This window comes from Gossypium hirsutum, chromosome A01 (assembly GCF_007990345.1).
Source record: "Gossypium hirsutum isolate 1008001.06 chromosome A01, Gossypium_hirsutum_v2.1, whole genome shotgun sequence".
Classification (NCBI taxonomy): Eukaryota; Viridiplantae; Streptophyta; class Magnoliopsida; order Malvales; family Malvaceae; genus Gossypium; species Gossypium hirsutum.
In genome coordinates, this window is record NC_053424.1 from 5,636,154 (window position 1) to 5,658,518 (window position 22,365).

The 22,365-nt window shown below is 29.8% G+C and overlaps 3 long non-coding RNA genes across 4 annotated transcripts; all 3 read right to left on the reverse strand.

The window, feature by feature from the left end:
* Positions 1–979: 979 nt before the first annotated feature.
* LOC107956773 (uncharacterized) lies at positions 980–2,328 on the reverse strand. Its single transcript, XR_001700250.2, has 3 exons — positions 2,196–2,328; positions 1,621–1,837; positions 980–1,438 (listed from the first exon to the last, which is right to left on the reverse strand). It is a non-coding gene; the product is annotated as an uncharacterized lncRNA (long non-coding RNA).
* Positions 2,329–5,039: 2,711 nt separating this feature from the next.
* Positions 5,040–8,054, reverse strand: LOC107954846 (uncharacterized). 2 transcript variants are annotated; one of them, XR_001699722.2, is made up of 3 exons: positions 6,425–8,054; positions 5,551–5,622; positions 5,040–5,458 (listed from the first exon to the last, which is right to left on the reverse strand). It is a non-coding gene; the product is annotated as an uncharacterized lncRNA (long non-coding RNA). The 2 variants fall into 2 exon arrangements; XR_001699721.2 differs by having other exon boundaries at positions 5,040–5,475.
* Positions 8,055–17,355: 9,301 nt separating this feature from the next.
* LOC107933061 (uncharacterized) lies at positions 17,356–18,392 on the reverse strand. Its single transcript, XR_005899783.1, has 2 exons — positions 17,967–18,392; positions 17,356–17,684 (listed from the first exon to the last, which is right to left on the reverse strand). It is a non-coding gene; the product is annotated as an uncharacterized lncRNA (long non-coding RNA).
* Positions 18,393–22,365: the final 3,973 nt, after the last annotated feature.

A 22,365-nucleotide genomic window follows, 5' to 3' on the forward strand; every position in this document is an offset into this window, starting at 1 on the left:
TAATATCGCATATATCGTCGTTGCTTTTAATATTATTTTCATATTCATTATTTTCTTCAATGTATTTCTAACTCTTTTATTTTTCTATTTCCCGCCCATTTATATCAATTTTGCTTTGCATACTTCGAAAATCTTATTCTTGTTTTCTAATTAATTTCAATACATAAGGCAACGTATCGGTTTAACACTAAGTCGTTGATTTCATCGCTATGTTGGATGAATCATATCGGCTCGTGTTGAAAACGGAACGTCCTTCAAACAAATCAAAATTTGAAATTTCTCGTCTTTTCAATCGGATCACGATTAAATGTTACATTGAACTCTCATTTTTGAAGTTTAAGACAACACGTGTTTAACAAGATACTAATTTTGGGCGTCACGAGGGTGCTAATACCTTCCTCGTGCGTAACCGACTCCCGAACCCTATTTTTCTCTGGATTTTGACGTAGACCTAAACTCGGCCTCCTTTTATTTTAAAAATAAATTTATTAGGTGTCCGATCACACCTAGGAAAAGATCGGTGGCGACTCCCTCTTTATTTTAAAATCAAACTTCGGTTTTCAAATGTTTAATAAATCGCTACAATTAGCGACCAAGCTAAATTTTTTTTTACGTCGCTACACCAATTATAAAGATAAAAAATAACTTGATCATCAGATTTACATCAACATGCAGGCCAGAGGTAAATATTATGTTGTCAAGGGCACAAGGCATAAATTTGGCACTAGAACCCTTATCTTTTCTGAGGCACAAGGTGCAAAAATCTTGAGTGAAGTAATGTGCAACATGACTGTGCGTGTCTAAAAACATGCAAAATACTTTTTTCTTTATTGGTCTGTAAGCACAATTTCCTTTGGGTCTCATGTCCATTGTTGAATGCTCAAGTATACAAAAGTAAGTTTGATATTATCCCCTTTCTTATCGGTAAAAGTATCTTAACACCTTTTGATCAAAAAGAAAGAGTGAAACACCAGAAAATTTTAAGTTCATGTCAATATGTCTGGTTGTTTAACCCTAAAATCAACCATAACTTCATTTATTAAAAAAAAAAACTTTCACGATGATAACATCCATGTTTAAAACATTTCTGTGCACCTTTCATGATTAAACAACACAAGGTTTTTAGGAATGTAAAGTATAAGAAAGCAAAAATATATATCTATAAAAAAATAAAAGGAAAAAAGGCAAGCAACAACCAAAGCTGACAACAGAACAACATTAATATACTTCTGAAATTATTATTCCTGTATGCTTTTACCAAGCACTTAGTAATCATAATATAGTTAAGAATATCCACAATAAACATTAATGTTCATACTTGGAGGTCTGGTAGGAGGCTCTGACGTAATATGGAACTTCTGATAATTACAAAGAATTTCACAAATTTAAGCAGGTCTTAACCATCAATGCTGCGCTTCTAGTAAAATCTGTTCAATATCTACAAATCAGGAAACAAAATATAATTAGTAAAAGATTCATTGGCACAAGCAAACATATAACATGGAGAAATAAACCATGAAAAACTTAATCCATATTAAGAGTTCACACCTGTCCAAGAGACAGAGAAACCTATTTTAGCAAAAAGCTTCACTTGTATTATCATTAAATAACATTCCTTACCTATATTCCACTCTCAAAAACTCAAGAAAGTTGGATAATGAATGTTGTTGGCCAATTTTGGCACGTTTACATCAAAATCCCATTAATACCCTAAGCCAATTTACATCAAAACCCAACTAATCCCGAAACCCTAACCCTAACCACCTAGCTGAATCAACCTCCCCACTTGCCTCTACCAGCTCTGCAGCACTGCCTTTGTCCCATTAGCAAGTTGTACCTGCAAGAAAAGAAAGGAAGTGACAAAAATAATAGAAAAACATTCTGTAAAAGGCTATAAAAGCCGATTTAAAACTTTGTAAACAGGGTCGGCAGTTCATGAATACAAAAACCATAGTTTTAAACATAAAGCAGTGATTCGAACACCACAAAAATCAGAGAATCACGATACCAAAAAATCAAATCGAAGCACTAAAAGAGGTGATTTTATCATTTATTTTCTCATTTTCAATTTTTTTTCTTTTTCTTTTATTTTTTTTCTTTTTCTTTTATTTTTTTCTTCTTTTTTCTTTCAAATTTGTTATACATATTTAATAAATAAAAAGGAAAATAAAAAAATAAAAAAGGAAAACTTTTACCTTTTCCGGTCACCGTGCACGGTGGCCGACTGCGGCGGCCGGCGACGGTCCGACGACCGGACGGTGACCGACCATACCGCCAAAAATCGCACCTCTCCCCCTCCCCTCTCTTTTTTTTTCTTCACTCCGCTGCAAATAAATTTTTTTTGAAGAAAAAAGGCCTTTTATAGCCCCCAAAATGACGTCGTTTTGAACATGACCCAATCTGTCCAACCCGACCCGCCTCAGGATCCGCATGTTTTTGTATAATGGCCTAATTGCGCAAATGGCCCTTCCGCTTTTTCTATGTTTTGCAATTAAGTTTCTGTATTTTTAAAATTGGCCCCATAATTTTGTTTGGAATTCAAATGAATCCTCGTTGATGTGACGTTGTTTTAAAGGCTTGGGAATATTGCGCTTTTGGTCCTTTGTAGTTTTGTGTGTGTTCAAATAAGCCCTTTTCTCTTTATTTCTTTTTAAATCTGCCCTAGAATTCTGTTTTTCATTCAATTTTAGTCCTTTTTGGTTTATTTTCATTTCTTTATTATTAAATTAATTACTTTTAATATTATTTAATATTATTATTGTCAAAACCCTTTTTTATTTTAAAAACAATGGGAATCGGCTTTGAAAACAAAAATGTGGAGTCGCCACCAATCTCTTGATTTAGGTGTGATTGGGCCACCTACTAAAACGCTTTATTCATGTAAAATCAAAAAGTGGGTTCAGGAGTCGGTTACGCATGAGGAAGAGTTAGCACCCTCATTACGCCCAAAAATCGGTACCAAATTGATTTGATGCTATCTTTATGTCAAAAGGTTTTTTGAAAGAAAAGATTTACCAAAGTATGATTCTTTTTAAGATGTTCGAATAGGTTAAATTAGTGGTCAAAATTCTCTCATTTCAAAGATATGCAGTATCATACCCAGCACGATTGGATACGATCCCTTATACCTTTAAAAACGCAATTGATTTTTGACTTTTGAAAACTCATACACTAAAATTATAAAAAGTTATCCAAATATTTAGTTCACCGGAAAAATCATACCCAGTACGATTGAGCACGATTTTTCGAATTCCTCAAATATTGGATATTGCCTTATTTCAAAATTTTTGAATGATAAAGAAAATTGAAAATTTGCTCAAAACACGTTTATCAGTTTTAAAATGGAATGCTTAATGAATTGTATCAAAACATTGGCAAAAGAAGGAATTAATGAACATGAAATAATAGAATATAACAAGTCACAATTAATAAATCCAATAATTATCTACAACTATTCTAAGTAAAATGTAACTAAATTCTTAACCATGAATAGTTAACAATCAATACAAAAATAATATAAAACAATAATTAACATGACACAATATAAATAATCCACAAAATATGTACAAAATAAAATGGAATTAAAGGTCAATATAGTATAGGATATTTTCAAAAATAACAATGAATTAATGAACTCATACTAATTTACAAGTTGATATATTTGTAAAAAAAAAACTAATAATTTATACGATTGTTGAAATAAACCTTATGGAGTAAAAGTTTGAATCAAATTATATGCACATTATGTTAAACACAAATTCATCTAAAAGAATGACAATGTACATAGTAACTTAAATAATGTATGAAGTAATTATAAAACACATGATAAAATATAATATACATAATAAATTCATAAAACATGTATATAGAAATAAATTTGGGAGTAATTCTTTTTTTAAAAAAATATGAAATTAATAATGTATTAAAAAAAAGTAAATATATAAATTATACATGTAACGGAATATAAAAAATATAATCATAAAAAGGTAAAAAAAACTATGTTCGTAAAATACATAAATTTAGTGATGCATATTCATAAAAATATGTTTATAAAGGGAAATTTAAAACAAATAATACATAATATAATTTTACACGTAACAAATCGATTTGAATTGATGGAACATATAAATAATACCTACATAAGGATAATATGAGAGTGTTTACAATAAATAAGTTATATGATTTAAAATATGGTTCTTAAAAGAAATATATTATACACATAAATAACTTTAAAAGAGGATATATACATAGAAAAATATTTACATGTAGTTATATGAAAATAATAACATGTACTATAGCAAGAATAATTTAATATGGGTAATGTATATATGAAGAAATAATTAAATGTTAGAATATCATGAAATAAAAATGTGAATTATAAAATTAACTTAACTTTATCATATACTATACATTTAATAAAGATAATTAGGTACAAATTTGAAAAACTACATATATTTAATTTACATACGTTATTAAAACCATGTTATTTTTAAATAAGTACAAAAATATATGCTTAATGATAACTTAAATAATATATTAAATATGAAGAAATAATAATACATGGCGAGGTATAACACACATAATAGATTTTTTATTTTTTATTTTTTAAAAAAATGCATATAAAAATAAATACATGTGAAATTAGATTATCATATACATTATATACATACCATTTTACTTAAAAATATTTAGAAGAGATACTAAATAACATACTAGGATAACATTTATAAATACAAAAATGGAGTTCCAAAACATAATCATATGTATATACAGACATTTAAATATGAGACATAAGTCAAGAAATATTTTAAATAATTTATGTATATAAATATATTGACAACACTTATTAATAAGGTATTAAAACAATGTAATATAAAAAAAAATTTACAACCTGCAAAATAATAGTTATTATAAAAAAACTAATAAGAATGATTAGTATACAAATATATATAAAATATTTAAAGAAATAGGATGCATAATGTGAAAAAACAATCCAAAAATAATTGTACAAATGTAACAAACAAAATTATTAACATGGATTAAGGCATAAACATATTAAATGTATTTTAAATTAACTGATTGTACAAATATAAGACCCAATTAAAAATGCAACAAGATAAGAAGGATAATTCGTAAATAAAGTAACCATAAAATGGATCAATACACAACACGCGTAAATATATAGGGACTGAAATTGAAAATCCTCCCAGGCCCAAAACGCATCACTGTATCATGGACTAAAATGAAAACGCGCCCAAATCAATGAGCCAAATTGAAAAAAAAAGCAAAGCGAAAAAGATGTAATTGAAGACCCGCGCGAATGCAGAGGACTTATCGTGCAAATTTCCCGTTTTAAGCAAAAGGGTGTGGATCCGGGCTGCTAATCGGGTTGACGCGCGGATCCTCACCCTATTAAACGGCGTCGTTTCCTGATCAGGCCTCTAACAAATGTTTCCAGCTATTATTAAACATAACCTATTTCATATCAGTAAAAGTTGCAAATTAGTAAAATTAATTTGGAAATAATTTAACTCTTTCTTATACGTTCACCTGTAAAATTGTTTTGGGAACAATCAAACTCCATAAGAAGAGTTAAATTCACAATTTGTTTAGGAATTTCACCTGCAATTATAAAATTTACATATCAAATTCAAAATTAATCTCCTATCAAAGATTACAAGAATAAAATAAAAGCATAATAACTTATATAGTTCTTCAACTCTATAACATTTCATTTAATTTTTCGTCTCTTTTAACCCTTAAATTTATTATGTTTATCAAATCACCCCGAAATGGATCAAAAAGTCTACGTGTATGATGTTAGCAAATAATTTTTTAAAATTTCAAAAATTCAAGAAAATATATAAATATTATTTAAACATTAAAAATATTAAAAATTATAAAAAATTTTAAAATTTATTTAATTGCTAACATGACATATATGTGGCAACCGCGTGTATGTCACGTCGGTAAAGTTAATAAATATTAATTTTTTTATTTATTTTTTAAGTAATTTGACAAGTAATATAATACAAGTTCAAAAGTTAAAAAGAAGCGAAAAATTAAATAGAGGGCAAAACTCTAAATCAATCATTATTCCCGAAGTAAATAAAGCACCATTAGAAAGGTATTACACATTATATTATATGTCATACGCATTTCCAAGTCGAGCTGGAAATTAAAGAATATTTCTCTCATCATTTTCTCGTTGTTTATTCTTCAATCTTCTTTCGAAAATTTTCAACTATGTATTCCTTTAATAAATTAATTTATATTTAAATGTCAATAGAAGATTGATCTAAATTATTATATTCATTAACTTAATTTCTTTTCCAAAAAAAAATTCCTTCCTTGCATCTCAAAGTACTTAATTAAAAAGAAGTACACACTTCAAAAGGTTTAAAAAAGGGTTAGCATATATTACCTCCAAAGTGGTTCCGACCAATATAATAGTATTGAAGCATACTCAGATTCCCAATTTCTATTGGTAGGCTCCCCTCCATTTGGTTGTACGGTAAAGATAACATCTGTAACTCTTTGCACTTGAATAGACTGGCAGGAATTCTACCAGAAAGCAGATTAACGCTCAAGTGCAATTCTTTCAAGTTTGGAAGATATCAAACATATCTTTTGGAATATGACCACCGAGATTATTGGAGGTGAAATCAATCAATTGTAGCGAAAGCAAATCACGTGGAACAGAGGGTATGGAGCCAGAGAGCATATTATCACTTAGATAAATATTTTGCAATGAAGATATATTGAAGATTGAAGAGGGAATTGAACCTGAAATCTGGTTTTGAGACAAGCTCAAGGTCTGTAGCTTTGGCAAATAGCCTAAAGAGAATGGAATAACACCTTTGAAGTTGTTGTGGTGCAAAAACAACCTTCGAAGTTCAGTTAATGATCCCAACCATGATGGGATTTCTCCACTGAAGGAGTTGTTACCAAAGATTAAATATTTCAGCCGATGCAAATTGGATAACTGGACAGGTAATATGCCATAGAAACTATTATTTCTGATACGAAGGAGAGAAAGGAATGATAAATTTCCCAATTGAGGTGGAAGGATGTCTACGAGTCCCAACCCAGGACACAACTTACACCAAACCAATAGCAAACAGGGGCAGAGGCTGACCAGTTAGTTGTCAAGACATTTTCAGGATCATGAATAACATGATCTTTTAGTGCTAGAAGAGCTGATTGATCTGTAAGTATAGTGGTTAATTTTGTAAATGCCCAAATTACCGGGCCCAATGAACAAACAAAATAATACCAAGCCCAAATTGCCAACCCATTAACCCAAATCCATTACACCCTATTACACCCAAAAACAAACTAAACCAACTAAGCCCAATGAACCAACACCAGGCCCAAGGCCTTAAGCCAACTTAGAAACCCTAGGGTTTCTGAGTCTACTGCCACCGACCCGTCCCATCACCTGCAAAACAAAAACAGAGAGCAAAAACACGCAACAGCAGCAAAAAGAAGCAAACGATGATAAAAAATGATATCTTTCGGCTATAAGAGCCACTTTTTTCTCAAGAACGGGGGGGTTTTTTAAAGAGGGGCCGATTGTATTCTAAAAGGGCGTTTTTTTTAAAAAAAAATTGTAACACAGATTAAAGAATCAGAAAAAGCAAAAACAGAAAAGAGGTTGATTTTGGAATATCGTTCTCTCCTTTTATTCGTTACGATCTTTTTTTATTTATTTATCTTTTTTTATCTACTTTAAAAAAGAATAAAAAGAAGGAAGAGGGAACTTACTCGGGTTTCCCATGAATGCCTCGCCAGGGCTCCTCCCTCTACCGTCGAGTTCGAACCTAAGGAAGGAGGGGAGGTGTCTTCCTATCTCGATTTTCCAAACTTTGAAGATTTGGCCTTCAAACGTGGCTCAATCAAGGGCTGAAAAGCCCGTTTGTTGCTGTCACAACCACCGTCCATGGTGGAGGAATGAAAGGCGATGGCGGCGCAAGAGCTAGGGTTTCGAAACCCTAGCAGAGAAGAAAAGAGAGCCCTTTCTGTTTTTATTGTTTGTTTGTTTGAAGCAGCAGAATAATTTTGAAATAAAAAATGGGTCTTTATACAGGCTCAAAACGGTGCCGTTTGGGGGACCAACATCACAGCGCAAACGGCGCCGTATTGGCTGACCGGTTTTGACCCGACCCGATTGCCCCTGGGATCCGCCTTTTTCTGTGGTGAGGGAATAATTACACACTTGGTCCTTCTCCTTTCGCGCCGGCTTTCAATTGGTTCCTGTTTGCGTGTTATTTATTTTCAATTTTTCCCAAAATCTGTATACTGTTGCAGTTTAGTCCGCATCTCAGCGTCATGTTTTAGGACTTGGATTATTTCCAGGTTTAGTCCTTATACATTTGGGCTCATTACATATTGGTCCTTTTTTTATTATATACTAAATTAACGTATTTAATATATTATTATTACTTTAACTTATTATTATTATTATTTTGCTAATATTAATATTATGATTATATTTCATTTTTGTGTATTTATTTATTTATTTATCTGTTATTATTAACATGTCCTTGGTATTTTTATTTTTATTATTATTTATTACTATTATTTTTATTTTGATGCCACTCCTATCGTTATTATTATTAAAATTAGTGCATGTTTATTTATATATGTATGTACATATTATTTTAATTACTTCATTTTAATGTCATTATCATATTATATTTATTCTTTGCATTTCAATATTACTATTAGTATTACTATTATCACCATATATTAGTGTATTTTTTTATATTTATATATAGCATTGTTTTTTTTATTATTTCAATTCAATATTTTATTATATTTACTTTTTGTATTTCTACATTATTATTATTATTACTATTATTATTATTATTATTATTATATATAGTAGTGTATATTTTTATTATGTACGCATGTATATATATTCATGTATAGTATTATCTTTATTTACTTTATTTTAATATTATTATTATTATCATCATTTTTATAATTACTATTACTATTGTATTATGACTATTATGGCATTTTTATTTCCTTATTACTCACCTATTATGTTTCTTATCTATTCATATATTTTCATTATTATACTATATCTACTATTTATTAGTATTTTACTATTACAATTATTAGTATTAGCATTTTCTTTAATCAATACTCATAAGCATTATGTTTTAATACTATATTTTTAGTAACTACATCATGTATGTATTTTTAGACGCTATGTTATATGCATGTTTTTAATATTATGTATATACTTTTTATTCCTATATATTTTAATACATATTTGTATATATTTGTATATCGCTATTATTAGTTCTTTTATACATATTATTCCTATTTTCAATAAATATTGTATATATTTTCAATCTAGTATTATATGTTTCACTTATATATGTTCCCTACTATTTCATATTTACATTATTACTAATATTACAATGTTTAATACCATATATATTATTATCATTTTATACTATTATTATTTATATTGTTATTATTATTATCGTTTCCGTTATCATTGTCATTTTTATTTTCGCCATGTTTTATTTATTTATTTATTTATTTATTTATTTACTTATGTATTCGATCATTTTATTTTCCTCATGCATTTGTTTATGTTTACATATTACTAGCCTTGCTATTATTTCATCTTTTATAATTGCTCATACTATTGTATTTGACATTATCGCACCCATCATTATGTTATTATACGTGTTAATATCATAATTTGTTTTTATATTTTACTATAAATTGCATTATATTTTTGCTCGATACCTCAAAATAATCCTTTCATAAAAGTAATATTTTGTATTTGGTAATTCGAGACAATCGTGCCCTAACTTAATGGGTTTCGATTTTTCTCATTTAACCTAAATAGCGAAATACTCATTTAAATCGCTATACGAGTTTTGAAAAATGTTTATTCTCGGAGATACGAAGTGTTGTGTCCTAACTTATTGGGTATGACATTTTGTCATCTCGAAATGAGAATTTATTTTAAAATAAAGGCAATATTCATTGTTTGAGAATTCGAGAAAATGTGCCCTAACTTACTGGGTTTCGATTTCTCTCGTTTCTTCTAAATAATCGAATACCCTTTTAATAAATTTAAAAACGCAAATTTTATATAAAAGGCAAACTCGCTCTCGAAAATTTAAGATGTCGTGTCTTAACTTACTGGATGTGACATTTCATATTTTGAGACGAAAAAGTCTTTAACACTTGAGCTCTTTTTATAAAGAAGGATCGTATTTCAAAAGTCTTTCAAAGTTTTCAATCTTCAATCTTAAGACATTAATTAATTAACTATGTACCAATTTTGGGCGTATCGAGGGTGCTAATTCTTCCTCGTGCGTAACCGACTCCCGAACTCATTTTCTGATTTTCGTAGATCAAAAATTATCATTTTAGTAAATCTTAACTTTTATTAAAATGGTTAATTTAAAGGTGGCTTGATCACACTTCATAAAAAAGGATTGGTGGCGACTCCCATTTATTGTTTTCATTTTTCAAAATACAAATCAATTTCGTTTTTTCAAAAAATGGTTACGACAAATTTCATAGAGAAAATAGGCATAGAAAAATGGAAGATGATAAGTAGAGCTAAGTTGAGGAAAGTATTCCCCATTTGATTTTGGGTGTTTATCAAGCTACCAAAAAAGGCAGAACTGGGATTGCTAGATAGATAATTGAATGAGCACTAATCGTATGACCACACTTCTTTTACATGATATGTGTGTATATAGAAAGGGAGTTTATGTTGTAATTTATCATAGAATGTGATAAATATAATTATGTAATTATTGCTTAAAAATTTTCTTTCTAAATTTCATTTTTCTCTTAAGAAATTACAATATTAAATTTTACATAGAAATAATATATAGTAATGTAATTTAATTGCACTTGTACCAATGTTGCAACTTTTTTATTAAATTATTTTAGATTATTGAAATTATTAGAGAACATGATAATAAAATTATATGATAACTTTTTTTATCAAATACAAAGTATATATAGTGACAATTGAGCAGTCAGTTCGAAGAATATAAACAACCCTGTTGCTTGCTTAATTAGCAGTATCTAAACACTAATTAATTTGTGCTTCTATTGACAAATAATTTTGAACAAAAAAGATATTTACTAAAAATTAAAATAAACCATGAAATTTCTTAGAACATTCAATTTTTTTTTAATTTTTGTTGTTTTGGAATAATAATTTATTCGGTTTTCTAATTTTATAAAAAAATATTTTAAATTTTCATTTAATTATTTTTTAGTCCTTAAATTTACGTTATTTGTCAAATTATCCCAAAATAAATGAAAAAATTTAATGTTTATTAACTTTACTGATATAAATAATTTTAAATTACCTAAAAAAGTATAAAAAATAAAAATAAAAACAAAATAAATGACAAATAATTTTAAATTAATTAATTATTAACGTAACATACACATGACAATTCACATGTATGCCACATTAGTAAAGTTAACAAATGTTAATTTTTTCCAATCATTTTAAGTGATTTAACAAACAATACAAATTCAAAAATTAAAAATAATAAAAAATTAAATATATAACTAAAATAAATTTTTATATAAAATAAGAGGGTCAAAAAATTATTATACTTTTTTTTCTTGTCTTATCAATACCCTCGACAACACGCCACCATACAGTAAGAATATAAAGTAATTTAACTAGATTTCTAGAAAGAAAATTAATATTTTTTTAGTATAAAAGGACACAGGTTTAAATATATTAAAATAATATTTATCCTTTTATATAAGCATTAGCAAAGAATTATGGATAATTCCAGTCATTTAAAAAAAATTGATATAAAAAAGGCTTAGAAAATAATCTGCAATTTTTATTTTAGGAAATTATAGAATAAAGAAATCAAGAATTTTTAATTTAAAAATCTTAAATTTAAATCATAACAGCAGGAGCAGTCTCTTTACAATTATCCAAGATAGATTAAATTTGGTTTTATATCTAAGAAATCAAAACTGTAATTAGGTTAATGATAAGCATTAAACTAAATTATTGGAATAAAAATATAAGCAATTTTACAATATTCGTGCTGGGAACATATCCCGTCACCAACTTTTCAGAACTTTTTGACCATTTTTAAAAAAAATCTCTATAGATTCATTGTCTAGGTATTCATTGTCTTACCCCTTCGCTGGGTTTGGTTTGGGACGGCTGCTTGATTTCATTGTGCAATCTAAAGTCTTTCTACTTTGTCATTTTAAAAGTCTGCATCTAGGAGAATAAAACAATTGAGAAAGAATTATATATTACTGTGAAATTGAAAGTATGTAGAGTTATTTTTCGTATTTTTCAGTTTTTCTTTCTCTCAGTTAATCTCTATTTTTAGTTTCTTACATAAACTTTGATTAGTTTATATTATTTTACTATTATTTCACTCACGAATTTAGCTCATAAATTGGTTGTTTTTCCAACATAGAAAAACAACTCATAACACATATAGGTATTAGCTTTTACAAGCTTTCAGAAAAATTTTGTGTTTACATTTTGAGAATTTTTATTTTGAGTTTCAGAGTTTAGTTTTATTTTAATCTTTGTACTCTTCGTTTTTGTCGTTTTAGTGAAATTATTTTTGCTCGTGGTTTTTTATCCTCCTCAAAGAAGTTTTTCCACGTAAACTATTTGTGTTCGAACTTTTTACTTTTTTGTTGCTTAATCGAGTTTATCCAGCAACAATAAGGTTTTATATTGATAAGTTTGATGGCATCACAAGTTTCAATCTATGGCAAGTTCGAATGACGGCAATTATGGTTCAGAGCGATCTTGAGATGCCTACAGACATGGATAAATCAGAATGGGATAAGTTAGATAAAAAAAGTTCTATCTATGATTCAATTATATCTAACAAATAATATGTTGCAGGAGGTTTTGATGGAGAAAACAACATTCACCTTATAGAAAAGGTTAGAAACTCACTACGCGACAAAACCTCTAGCTAATCGATTGGTGTTGAAACAGTGTCTATACACGTTCCGCATGGATGAAAGTGAGCATCTTAAAGGTCGCATCAGTCAATTTATTACTCTTTTAAATGATTTAAAAAATGTTGAGGTTCAAATTGATGATAAAGATCAAACTATTCTATTATTGTGCTCTTTACCCCTTTCATACAAATCTTTCAAGGAAACCTTAATTTATGGCAAAGATAATTTCTCATTCGAGGATGTGAAGAGTCATCGATTGAGTAAAGATAAACTCAAAAATGAGTTTGGTTCGAATAACAAGTCAGATAAGTGATGTCGCTATAGTAAGAAGTTAGATCATGTCAAAACAGATTGTTACAAACTACGACATAAAAGGGTTGTTGAGAGCTACGAGGAAGATTTAATTGGTGCTAATTTAGCCAATGACAAAGCTGATGATTTCTTGTTGGTATCAACAAGTGAAAGCTCCGAGCTTACGTCTGAGTGGATCTTGGGTTTGGGGTGTTCTTTCCACGTGTCCCAACAAGGGCTAATTCTCCACAAACAATTCAGTTGAAGTGGAGTTGTGTGCATGAGGAATGATTCATGCAGTAAGATAACTGATATTGGTACTATTTAGATCAGGATGCACAACAAGATAATTAGGACACTGTCAAATGTCAGGCATGTGCTTGACTTAAATAAAAATTTCATCTTCTTGGGAATTTCAGACTCGAATGGTTGTAGAATTAACATTAAGTCAAATGGAATTAAGGTATCTCGTAGGGCTCTTGTTTTGATGAAAGGAAAAAATATTGGCAATTTTTATGTTCTGGAAGGATCAACGATGACCGGTGAAACACGACGTCCCTCCTCTATTAAGGAGTCGAAGTTGACTCATTTGAAGAGGACAAAAATTGGTCATAGGAAGGAAAAAGGTATAAGAGATGTTCTCTTTTGGATGCAAGTTTTGAAAATATAGGGTACTGCATTCGTGGTAATTAAACCTAGGTCAGTTTTGATTTAGCAGTGCACAAGTCAAACACTAGAAGGCTTCCAGCTTCTAAGCACAACTTCGACTTAGTTAATATCCTTCATAGTTTGAGATTAGCCTGTGGTGGGCTTTAGCAAACAAGGAATTTTGAAAATACGAATCAAGGTGAAGATTTTCGGAGTTATGCCTTGTATTTTTTGACTTGTCTTCTCCCAAATTAAGCTTTGTTTTTAGTTTCCCTCATAAACTCTGATCAGTGCACGTTATTTTAATATTATTTAACATAAGAATTTAGCCTATAAATAGGTCATTTTTCCACCCTAGAAAAATAATTCATCACACACTTAGCTATTAGTTTTTATAAGCTTTTAGAGAATTTTTGTGTTTACATTTTGAGAGTTTCTATTGTGGGTTTTGGGATTTAGTTTTATTTTCATATTTGTACTCTTCGTTTTTGTCATTTTAGTGAAATTATATTTACCTATGGTTTTTTATCCTCCTCAGAAGGGATTTTCCACATAAAATATTTGTGAGGCTTTTAAAAAAAATTATTTATTAAATTATTTTAATATATATTTTATGTTAGAAAAAAGAGAACATGGGTATTTATTTATTTATAATTGCAAATATATTTTTATAAAATTTTATGTACTTTTATCAAAAATTAAAATTTTTAAAATTTTTAATTTTTAATTTTGAATCTTTAAGAAGTAAAACTAAATTGGCAGAATGTGTAAAGTTGAGAGCTAAATTTGTTGATTTTTTAGATTTAAGGCTAAATTGATAGAATATGTCAACATTGGAGGGTTAAATTTGTTATTAGGCCAATAAAAATGCCACCATTAGTAATTTAAAAGAGGAACTACCAAAATATTAAATTTCAATAATATTAGTGTTTAAAATAGAAAATTTTAAACTGAAGTGATCAAAATAAAAACACACTAATAATCGAGTGAATATTTTTATAGTTTGCCATAGATTGAATAATGGTTACCCAATTTTGCATGATTGTTCCATTTTCTTACCCCTTTCTTGGGTTTGAGACCAAGTGGCTTGACTTTATTTGTGCAATCTAAAAGTCTTTCAACTGTGTTAGTTTGAAAACATCAACAGTTACTTATGATCGTATGATGTGAAACCTTATAATATAGAAATATACTAATAATTTAGGGTTTGTCCTAAATAATGGTTACCCAATTTTGCATGATTGTTCCATTTTCTTACCCTTTTCTTGGGTTTGGGACCAACTGACTTGACTTTATTTGTGAAATCTAAAGTAGTTTAAAAACATCAACAATTGCTTATTACTTGATGAGAAACTTCATTATTGGGATAATTAAGACGGGTCCGGCCATGACTTTTTGGCCATTTTCTTTTCAAGGTTTTGCCCATTTTTCAATCTCTATAGATTCAATAATGCTCCCCAATTTTCAATGCTTATTCTTTTTCTAACCCCTTTTGTCTTTTCACGGACTTTGTTATGCAATTTAAATTCTTTCTTTAGGTGAATTATAAAATTAGTCACTCAAAATTGGTTAAATTTATTTTTTTATCACTAAATTATGAAAAATTATATTTTGGTCACTAACAATATCGAATTATAATGTTTTGGCCACTCGTCCGTTAACAGTTGTTACATCCTTAACGAAAAAATGATGTGGCACGTAACTTAAGGATTAATATTTAATTTGATCTTTGAAGTATAGTTAAAACACTCAACTTGGTCCTTCTACAACTTTTTTTTAATGATAATTCCAAAAAAATCAAAAAATATTTATTTATTGTTTGAAACTATAAAAAAAATATTTTTTAATTGTAATTATGTAATGTTTTAAAAAGTCATAAAATCCTTAAAAAAATTAACCTAAGTTGAGTGATTCAACTTAGGTTAATTATAAAAAATTATAAAAAATTCTTTAAAAAATTCTTTAAAAAATTCTAAAAATTTCTCTAATAGTTTTTTTTAATTCTCTAATTTTTTTCTATTTTTATATATTTTTTAATTAAAAGTGGACCAATTGTTGAAGTGATTGAATCGATAGTATAATCGGTTCAACTTTTAAAATCGTGGGTTCCAAAACATCACAAGAAAATGTTAAAATACATTCAAAAAATGTTTTACTTTTGTGAGGTTTCAAAGCGTCACGGATAGATGTTAAAAACATCACAAAAAATGTCCTACAAAACGTCACAAAAAGATTTTAAAAAATCCTAATTTGGTAAGGTCTCACAAATATTACGAAAAGATCTTCGCAAGCGTCACAAAAAGGTTGGCATTTCGTGACATTTCAAACCGTCACTAACCAACACAAGTGACATTAAAAATGCATTCTTTCATGACTTTTTTAACTGTACCTTTTTAGAAAATGACGTGAGTAATATTGTTTCTTGTGACGTTTTCTAGAAAAGTCACAGAAAAAACATATTTTTTGTTATTTTTTGCAAATAGTAACAAAATAAAAATCAGGAAAATTAGAATTCTCGTAGCGATGACTCAATTCTTACCTTTATGTTTTTAAAATTTTAGTATACAAGTCTTTCATTCATTTTTACAATTTTGAATAACTCTATCATCTCTTTTACATTATGTAAATTTTTGTAAATGATAAAGGAAAGAAAAGGAAAGTAAGTGGTTCACCTTTAATTGCCTACTTCCACTATTTTAGTATACCTCAATTAAGTATTTCTCAATTCACTATAAGATTAGTACCTTTCAAGGAGAAGGTATAACATTTAGAATACTATTTTTTTCTTAAGGCTTAGATATAACATTTCCTCCTAGGTTTTATAGCCGTTATATAATCATTGGCAAGCTATGTCTAGAGACATGAATAGTATGTCTCGAGACAATCTATCAATTGTCTCTAGACACATTGCAAAATGTCTCAAGACGGGTAGCTCCCAAAGCAGATTTGTGCTTCGAAGTTTTCATGTCTCAAGATGTATAGTTGTATATCTTGAGACTTGCATATCAAAGCCCTTTCAAAACATTTTAAACGCCTTATAACACCTTGGTATTAACCCAAATATACTTAGATAAATAAAATACATTTAAAACATATTTTTGAGTATTTTGCAAGTCTTTGAAAATGTTTGATAAAATTTTTAATCATATTTTCATTAAACGATGTAGAACATATAATACATATAAAATTTACCTTAAATGTTATTATATCAAAACCTTAGAATATCAAAGTTAACAATTTATTAATGGTGGACCGAGACATGAAAAGAGACTATCACAACTATTTAGTAGCTAGTTGGTTAATAAAATTCTTTTTTTTTCCCAATTAAGTAGTATTCTCATATTGCACATCTCAATTTGATTCTACCACACTCACAAATGAAATCAATGGAATACGTAAAAATGCAAATACAACACCTGACGGCTGCTGGCATAAATAAAAGGCTATATAGAAAGTTAATTTTATGTTGCATTATTGGTGATGAATGATGAATTTTTAGTGTAGAAGCCCAAATTTGCTGGGCCCATTGTCCAAATGAAATAAAATACAACAAACCCAAAATTCAATCCCAATAAACCAAATCCCATAGCCCAAATACCACCAGCCCAATACTCAACTAGCCCAACATAATAAAAAAAAAGAGAAACAGACAACAAGAAACCTTGGCTACCACACCCCACTTTCCTCTGACACTAGCACCATCTTTGGTCACCACCATGTCGGCTACCACGCCCCATGCTTCTGCCAACACCATCCCCGCATGCCTGGCACCTCCATACCTTGCAAGCAGCAATGAAGAGATAGAAACTAATAGAAAATGAAAGTGTAAGGGCTATAAAAGCCATGGAAACTAGTGTAAAAGAGGGGGGATTTTAAAAGATTGAAAAAGAGACAAACACAAAAATCCCTCCGAACTTCGAATACAAAGGAAAAAATCAATAAAAAGGTTTGCATTTTTTTTCTTTTTCTCTCTTCTTTCGAATTTTTTTTTCTTTGTTTTTTTTCCTTTCTTTCTATATACATATACATATATATATTATTAAAAAAATAAAAAAAGTTACCTTTTGAACTTCCGGCCACCATGTGCGGTGGCCAGCGACGGTGGCGGCGCGACCAACGGCGGTGGCTCAGTGACCGGGATTTCACCGGAAAAGAAAAGGCTTGAGAGGATTTTAAGGGAGGGGAAGAGAGCATGGAAGCTTTTTTTTTGTTTTTTTTAGATTGGGGGTTGAAAATGAAACACAAAAAAAATCTTTGTTTTTAAATAATGGTGTTGAAACGGCACTATTTTGTTTGGTGGGTGGGGTCTGTGCACTTTCCCTAAAAGGGAAATTTATGTGTTTAGTCCTCCTCCCTCGCAACCTCATTCAATTAACCCCCATTTTCTATCTTCTTTTGTTTTTTTTAAGTTTGGCCTTCAGATCTTGTTTGGTTTTCGTTTTGATCCCTAATTAACTATCCAATATTTATACTTTTATATCCCAAATTTTCATTTATTTTTAACCATGTCTTAAATCTATTTAATTCATTTATTAACCTTTTTTAAATGTTTCATTTATATGTTATTTCAAATATTTTATATGTTGTTTATTTACATCATTATTGTAAATATTATATATATATATTTTTGCACATTTCCTAATATTTTCTTTTGTTGTAGATATTATTATTACTATTATATTACATTACTATTATTATTGTTATCTATTTATTTATATATTTAAAATTTCGGTACATATATATACTTATATATTTTTTTATATTTTACAACTTATGTACATACCTATATATTTATATACATATTTTCATTTTCATAAATATATACACGTACACATTTTTCTCTAATATATATATGTATATATATATACTCATATACATTTCTTACTATATCTTATAATTTATATATATATACACGTACATATTCTCTATTTATTTTAAATATATTTTTTTATATTTCATATTTTCTACATGCATATATATATACTTATCTATTTACATATTTTAATTCATATACCTATACATGTATACATATTTACATATATTTTTGTATTTAATAATCTCACAATACGTATACATACATAGATTTTTCATATTTTCATAATTTTGTGTACATTCATGTATATACGTTCTTTACATCTATTCATTATTTATTTATTTATCTTCATTTTCATTATTATTTATATTTAATAATCTTATTTCCGTTGCTATTACTCGTGTTGTTTTTATGCCATCATATTCATTATTGTTTTGCTATGCATATTAACACCATACATCAAAAAGAAATTTTTTTAATTAAGGAAATATTTTGCGTTTGGAAAATTCGAGAAAACGTGCCCTAACGTGCTGGGTTTCGGTTTCTCGTTCGACCAAATAGCCGAATATCCTTTTTAAACTTTCAAAATAAGGTAATATTTCGTATTTAGAAAATTCGAGAAAATCGTGCCCTAACTTACTGAGCTTCGATTCTTCTCGCGTTGATCCTAAATAACCGAAAATCCTTTTGAAATTAAAATAAATGAGGTTTAAACAAAAAATAAAGGCAAGCTTACTCTCGAAGATACGATGTGTTGTATCCTAACTTACTGGACGTGACATCTTGTTACTTCGAGATAAGGAAGCATTTTCCATTCTGATTTATTTGAGTAATTTTAAAATAATAATATAAGGAGGGATCGTATTTTAAATTCTTTTTGAGTTTTTAATTTTCGACATAAAGACATTAAATAATCAACTAAGGTACCAATTTTGGGCGTGCCGAGGGTGCTAATCCTTCCTCGTGCGTAACCGACTCCCGAACCTTTTTTTTCTGAATTTCGTAGACCAAAATCGTTGTTTTCATAAAATTAAATCATTTATTAAAAACAACCACTTTTTGAGGTGACCCGATCACACCTCATCAAAAAAAGGATTGGTGGCGACTCCCGTTTTCATTCTTTTTTCAAAATCCAAGTCGACCCCGTTTTATCCAAAAAAAAATGGTGTCAACAGCTTGGCGACTCCGCTGGGGACAATAAGAGAGTCAAGCCACGTGTTGATTATTTCTTGTCTTTTGTTGAAAGTGGAAAATTCGATTTAAATTTACGATCCTCTCATTGCATCTCTTTTTGTTTTGAGTTATATTTTTTTATCGTGTTCTGTATTTTATTTTATACCTCTGCACATTGCATTGCATGACCGCTGGTCACACCTTTTAAGTGGGAGTGAGAAACTACGCCTTCGTGAGGTTTTCACCTCCGCATGGGATAGTGAATCGCTTCCGGGATACATCCGTACCTATGTCTTCGTGAGATTTTCATCTCCGCATGGCCATAGAGAAATGTATCCCCCTGAACCGAACTCAGTCCGCATGAGCCTATAATGGGTGAGGATCGAGGAATCTGCTGGTTCGGGTACCCTTACTTTAGAACCAAACCTCATGTAGTGAACCTTAGGAGCCCACCCTAGGTAGAACCACTTCGAACCCCTAGTATTCACCCAAATAGGTGTTCTATTTATTCTTGCTTGCTTTTGCTTTGTACTAACATGTTTTCTTTTTGTTATGATTGCATTGCATTTTCATCATAAAAAGAGGTGTTGATTCACGTTCAATTGCTAAATAGAGAGCTTGTCATAAGGAAATGGGCTTCTTGATAAAGTGGATAATAATACGGTTGTCCGAATGTGGTCCAAGAAAACGTGATAAGAGAAGGATGATAGTTTAATGGAGGACCACACAACCATTGCTCCGTGGCCCGAGAATTTAATGTGATAAGGATTATTCGAGAGCCGCTGAACTTTCTTAAAAGAGAAGCCAACGAGCACCATGAGGTTTAGTGAGCAACGAGTCACGGCCCGGATTGAGTAAAAAGGAGATATAAGATACGTCCCTTTTGAAGAGTTCGTGAGACTTATCTTAACGCTCGAACGAAGAAAATGATCGAATGTCTCCGCATATGAGGGCAAAGCCGTATATGTATCCGCTTTATGTAAAGAGATTTGTTTTCTAGTAAAGTTGTTCTAATAGAATTGAATCAAGAATCAATGTCTCTTTTTGCATTCATACATCTGCATTACATTTCATTGCACGTATCTCTTCCTTCATTAACATTACATTTCATTACATACAATAAATTTCCTAAAATCCAAAAATACGCGTTCATGCATTAACATTACATTTTATTACATACAATAAATTTCCTAAAATCCAAAAGTACGCCGAGTTTAGAACTCTAGTACAAAACCAGATGGATTGGAATTCTTTGGATATATCGATGGTTCGAAAGGTGAAGATGTGTATGCCTTTGAAAAAGAACTAAAAAATAAAAAACCTATCTTGAATTTGTTTCTACATCCCTAGAGGCGTTTTAAACAACTGGACCGTGGAGGAGATTCTTGTAATTTTTAGGACCATTTCAGAGTAATATTTGGAACGCTCTTATTGTTCTAAGCCTGGGAGCAATAGAAAATCCTTTTGTGAAAAGGCACATGTCCACTATTCTTTATTTCAACGAAATGCATCTTTGTGTCTTGTTTTGGCAAATATTCTTTTGTTCCTTCCAATTCATTCATACTCATACCACCAGGTAATTACCCTTTGATTCGTTAGCTCTTTGAGACTTCCTTCGTCCCTAGAATAGGTCTCCAGATATCAATGATATGAGCGACACTACTATTGACTCAGAACTTTCTTTCAAGCAAGATATGTGTCTAGAGGATCCTCAAGACTTCGAAGATGATCAAGACTGTAGTTTATCTCCTGATTTGTTAAGGATGGTAAGGCAAGTCGAAAAATAGATCCAACCTTACAAAAAAATTCAGTGGGGAATTGTGAGCTTAGGAGAAGAGAAAAAGGTGAAGATTAAAGCCTGTATCACTGCAGAGACAAAGCAATACGTCATTGAGTTACTCTAAGAACTCAAAGATGTTTTTAGACAAGTGGATGCTCTTGAGGTTAAGAAGATCTTGGACGAGGAACACGTGCTAATGGTTTTGCAATGGCCAAGCAAATCATGAGATTTGGGTGCTGCTGGCCCACCATGGAAGGGGATTGCACCAGTTATACCAAGGAACGCCATAAGTGCCAAATTTACGGAGACAAGATTTATGTGATTCCTTTATCTCTTCATGTTATGAATTTTCCATGGACTTTCTCTATGAGGGGCATGGATGTTATTTGGGCCGACCTCGCCAAAACCTTCTGGCGGTCATCGATCTATCTTTGTGTTCGTCGATTACTACCTCAAGTGGGTAGAGGTTGTTTCATATGCCAATATCATAAAGTCGACACTCGGCAAATTTCTTGAAGAATCATATGTCAATATGGAATGCCAAAAAGGATCATATTAGACAATGCATTGAATTTGAACAACGGCACGACATCAGAAGTTTGCAGTTTGTTCAAGATTAACACCATGTTGCCCTCAAAATGAACAGTTTAGTGGAGGCCAAAAAAAAAGAACAAATAAAAACCAAATAAAAAAC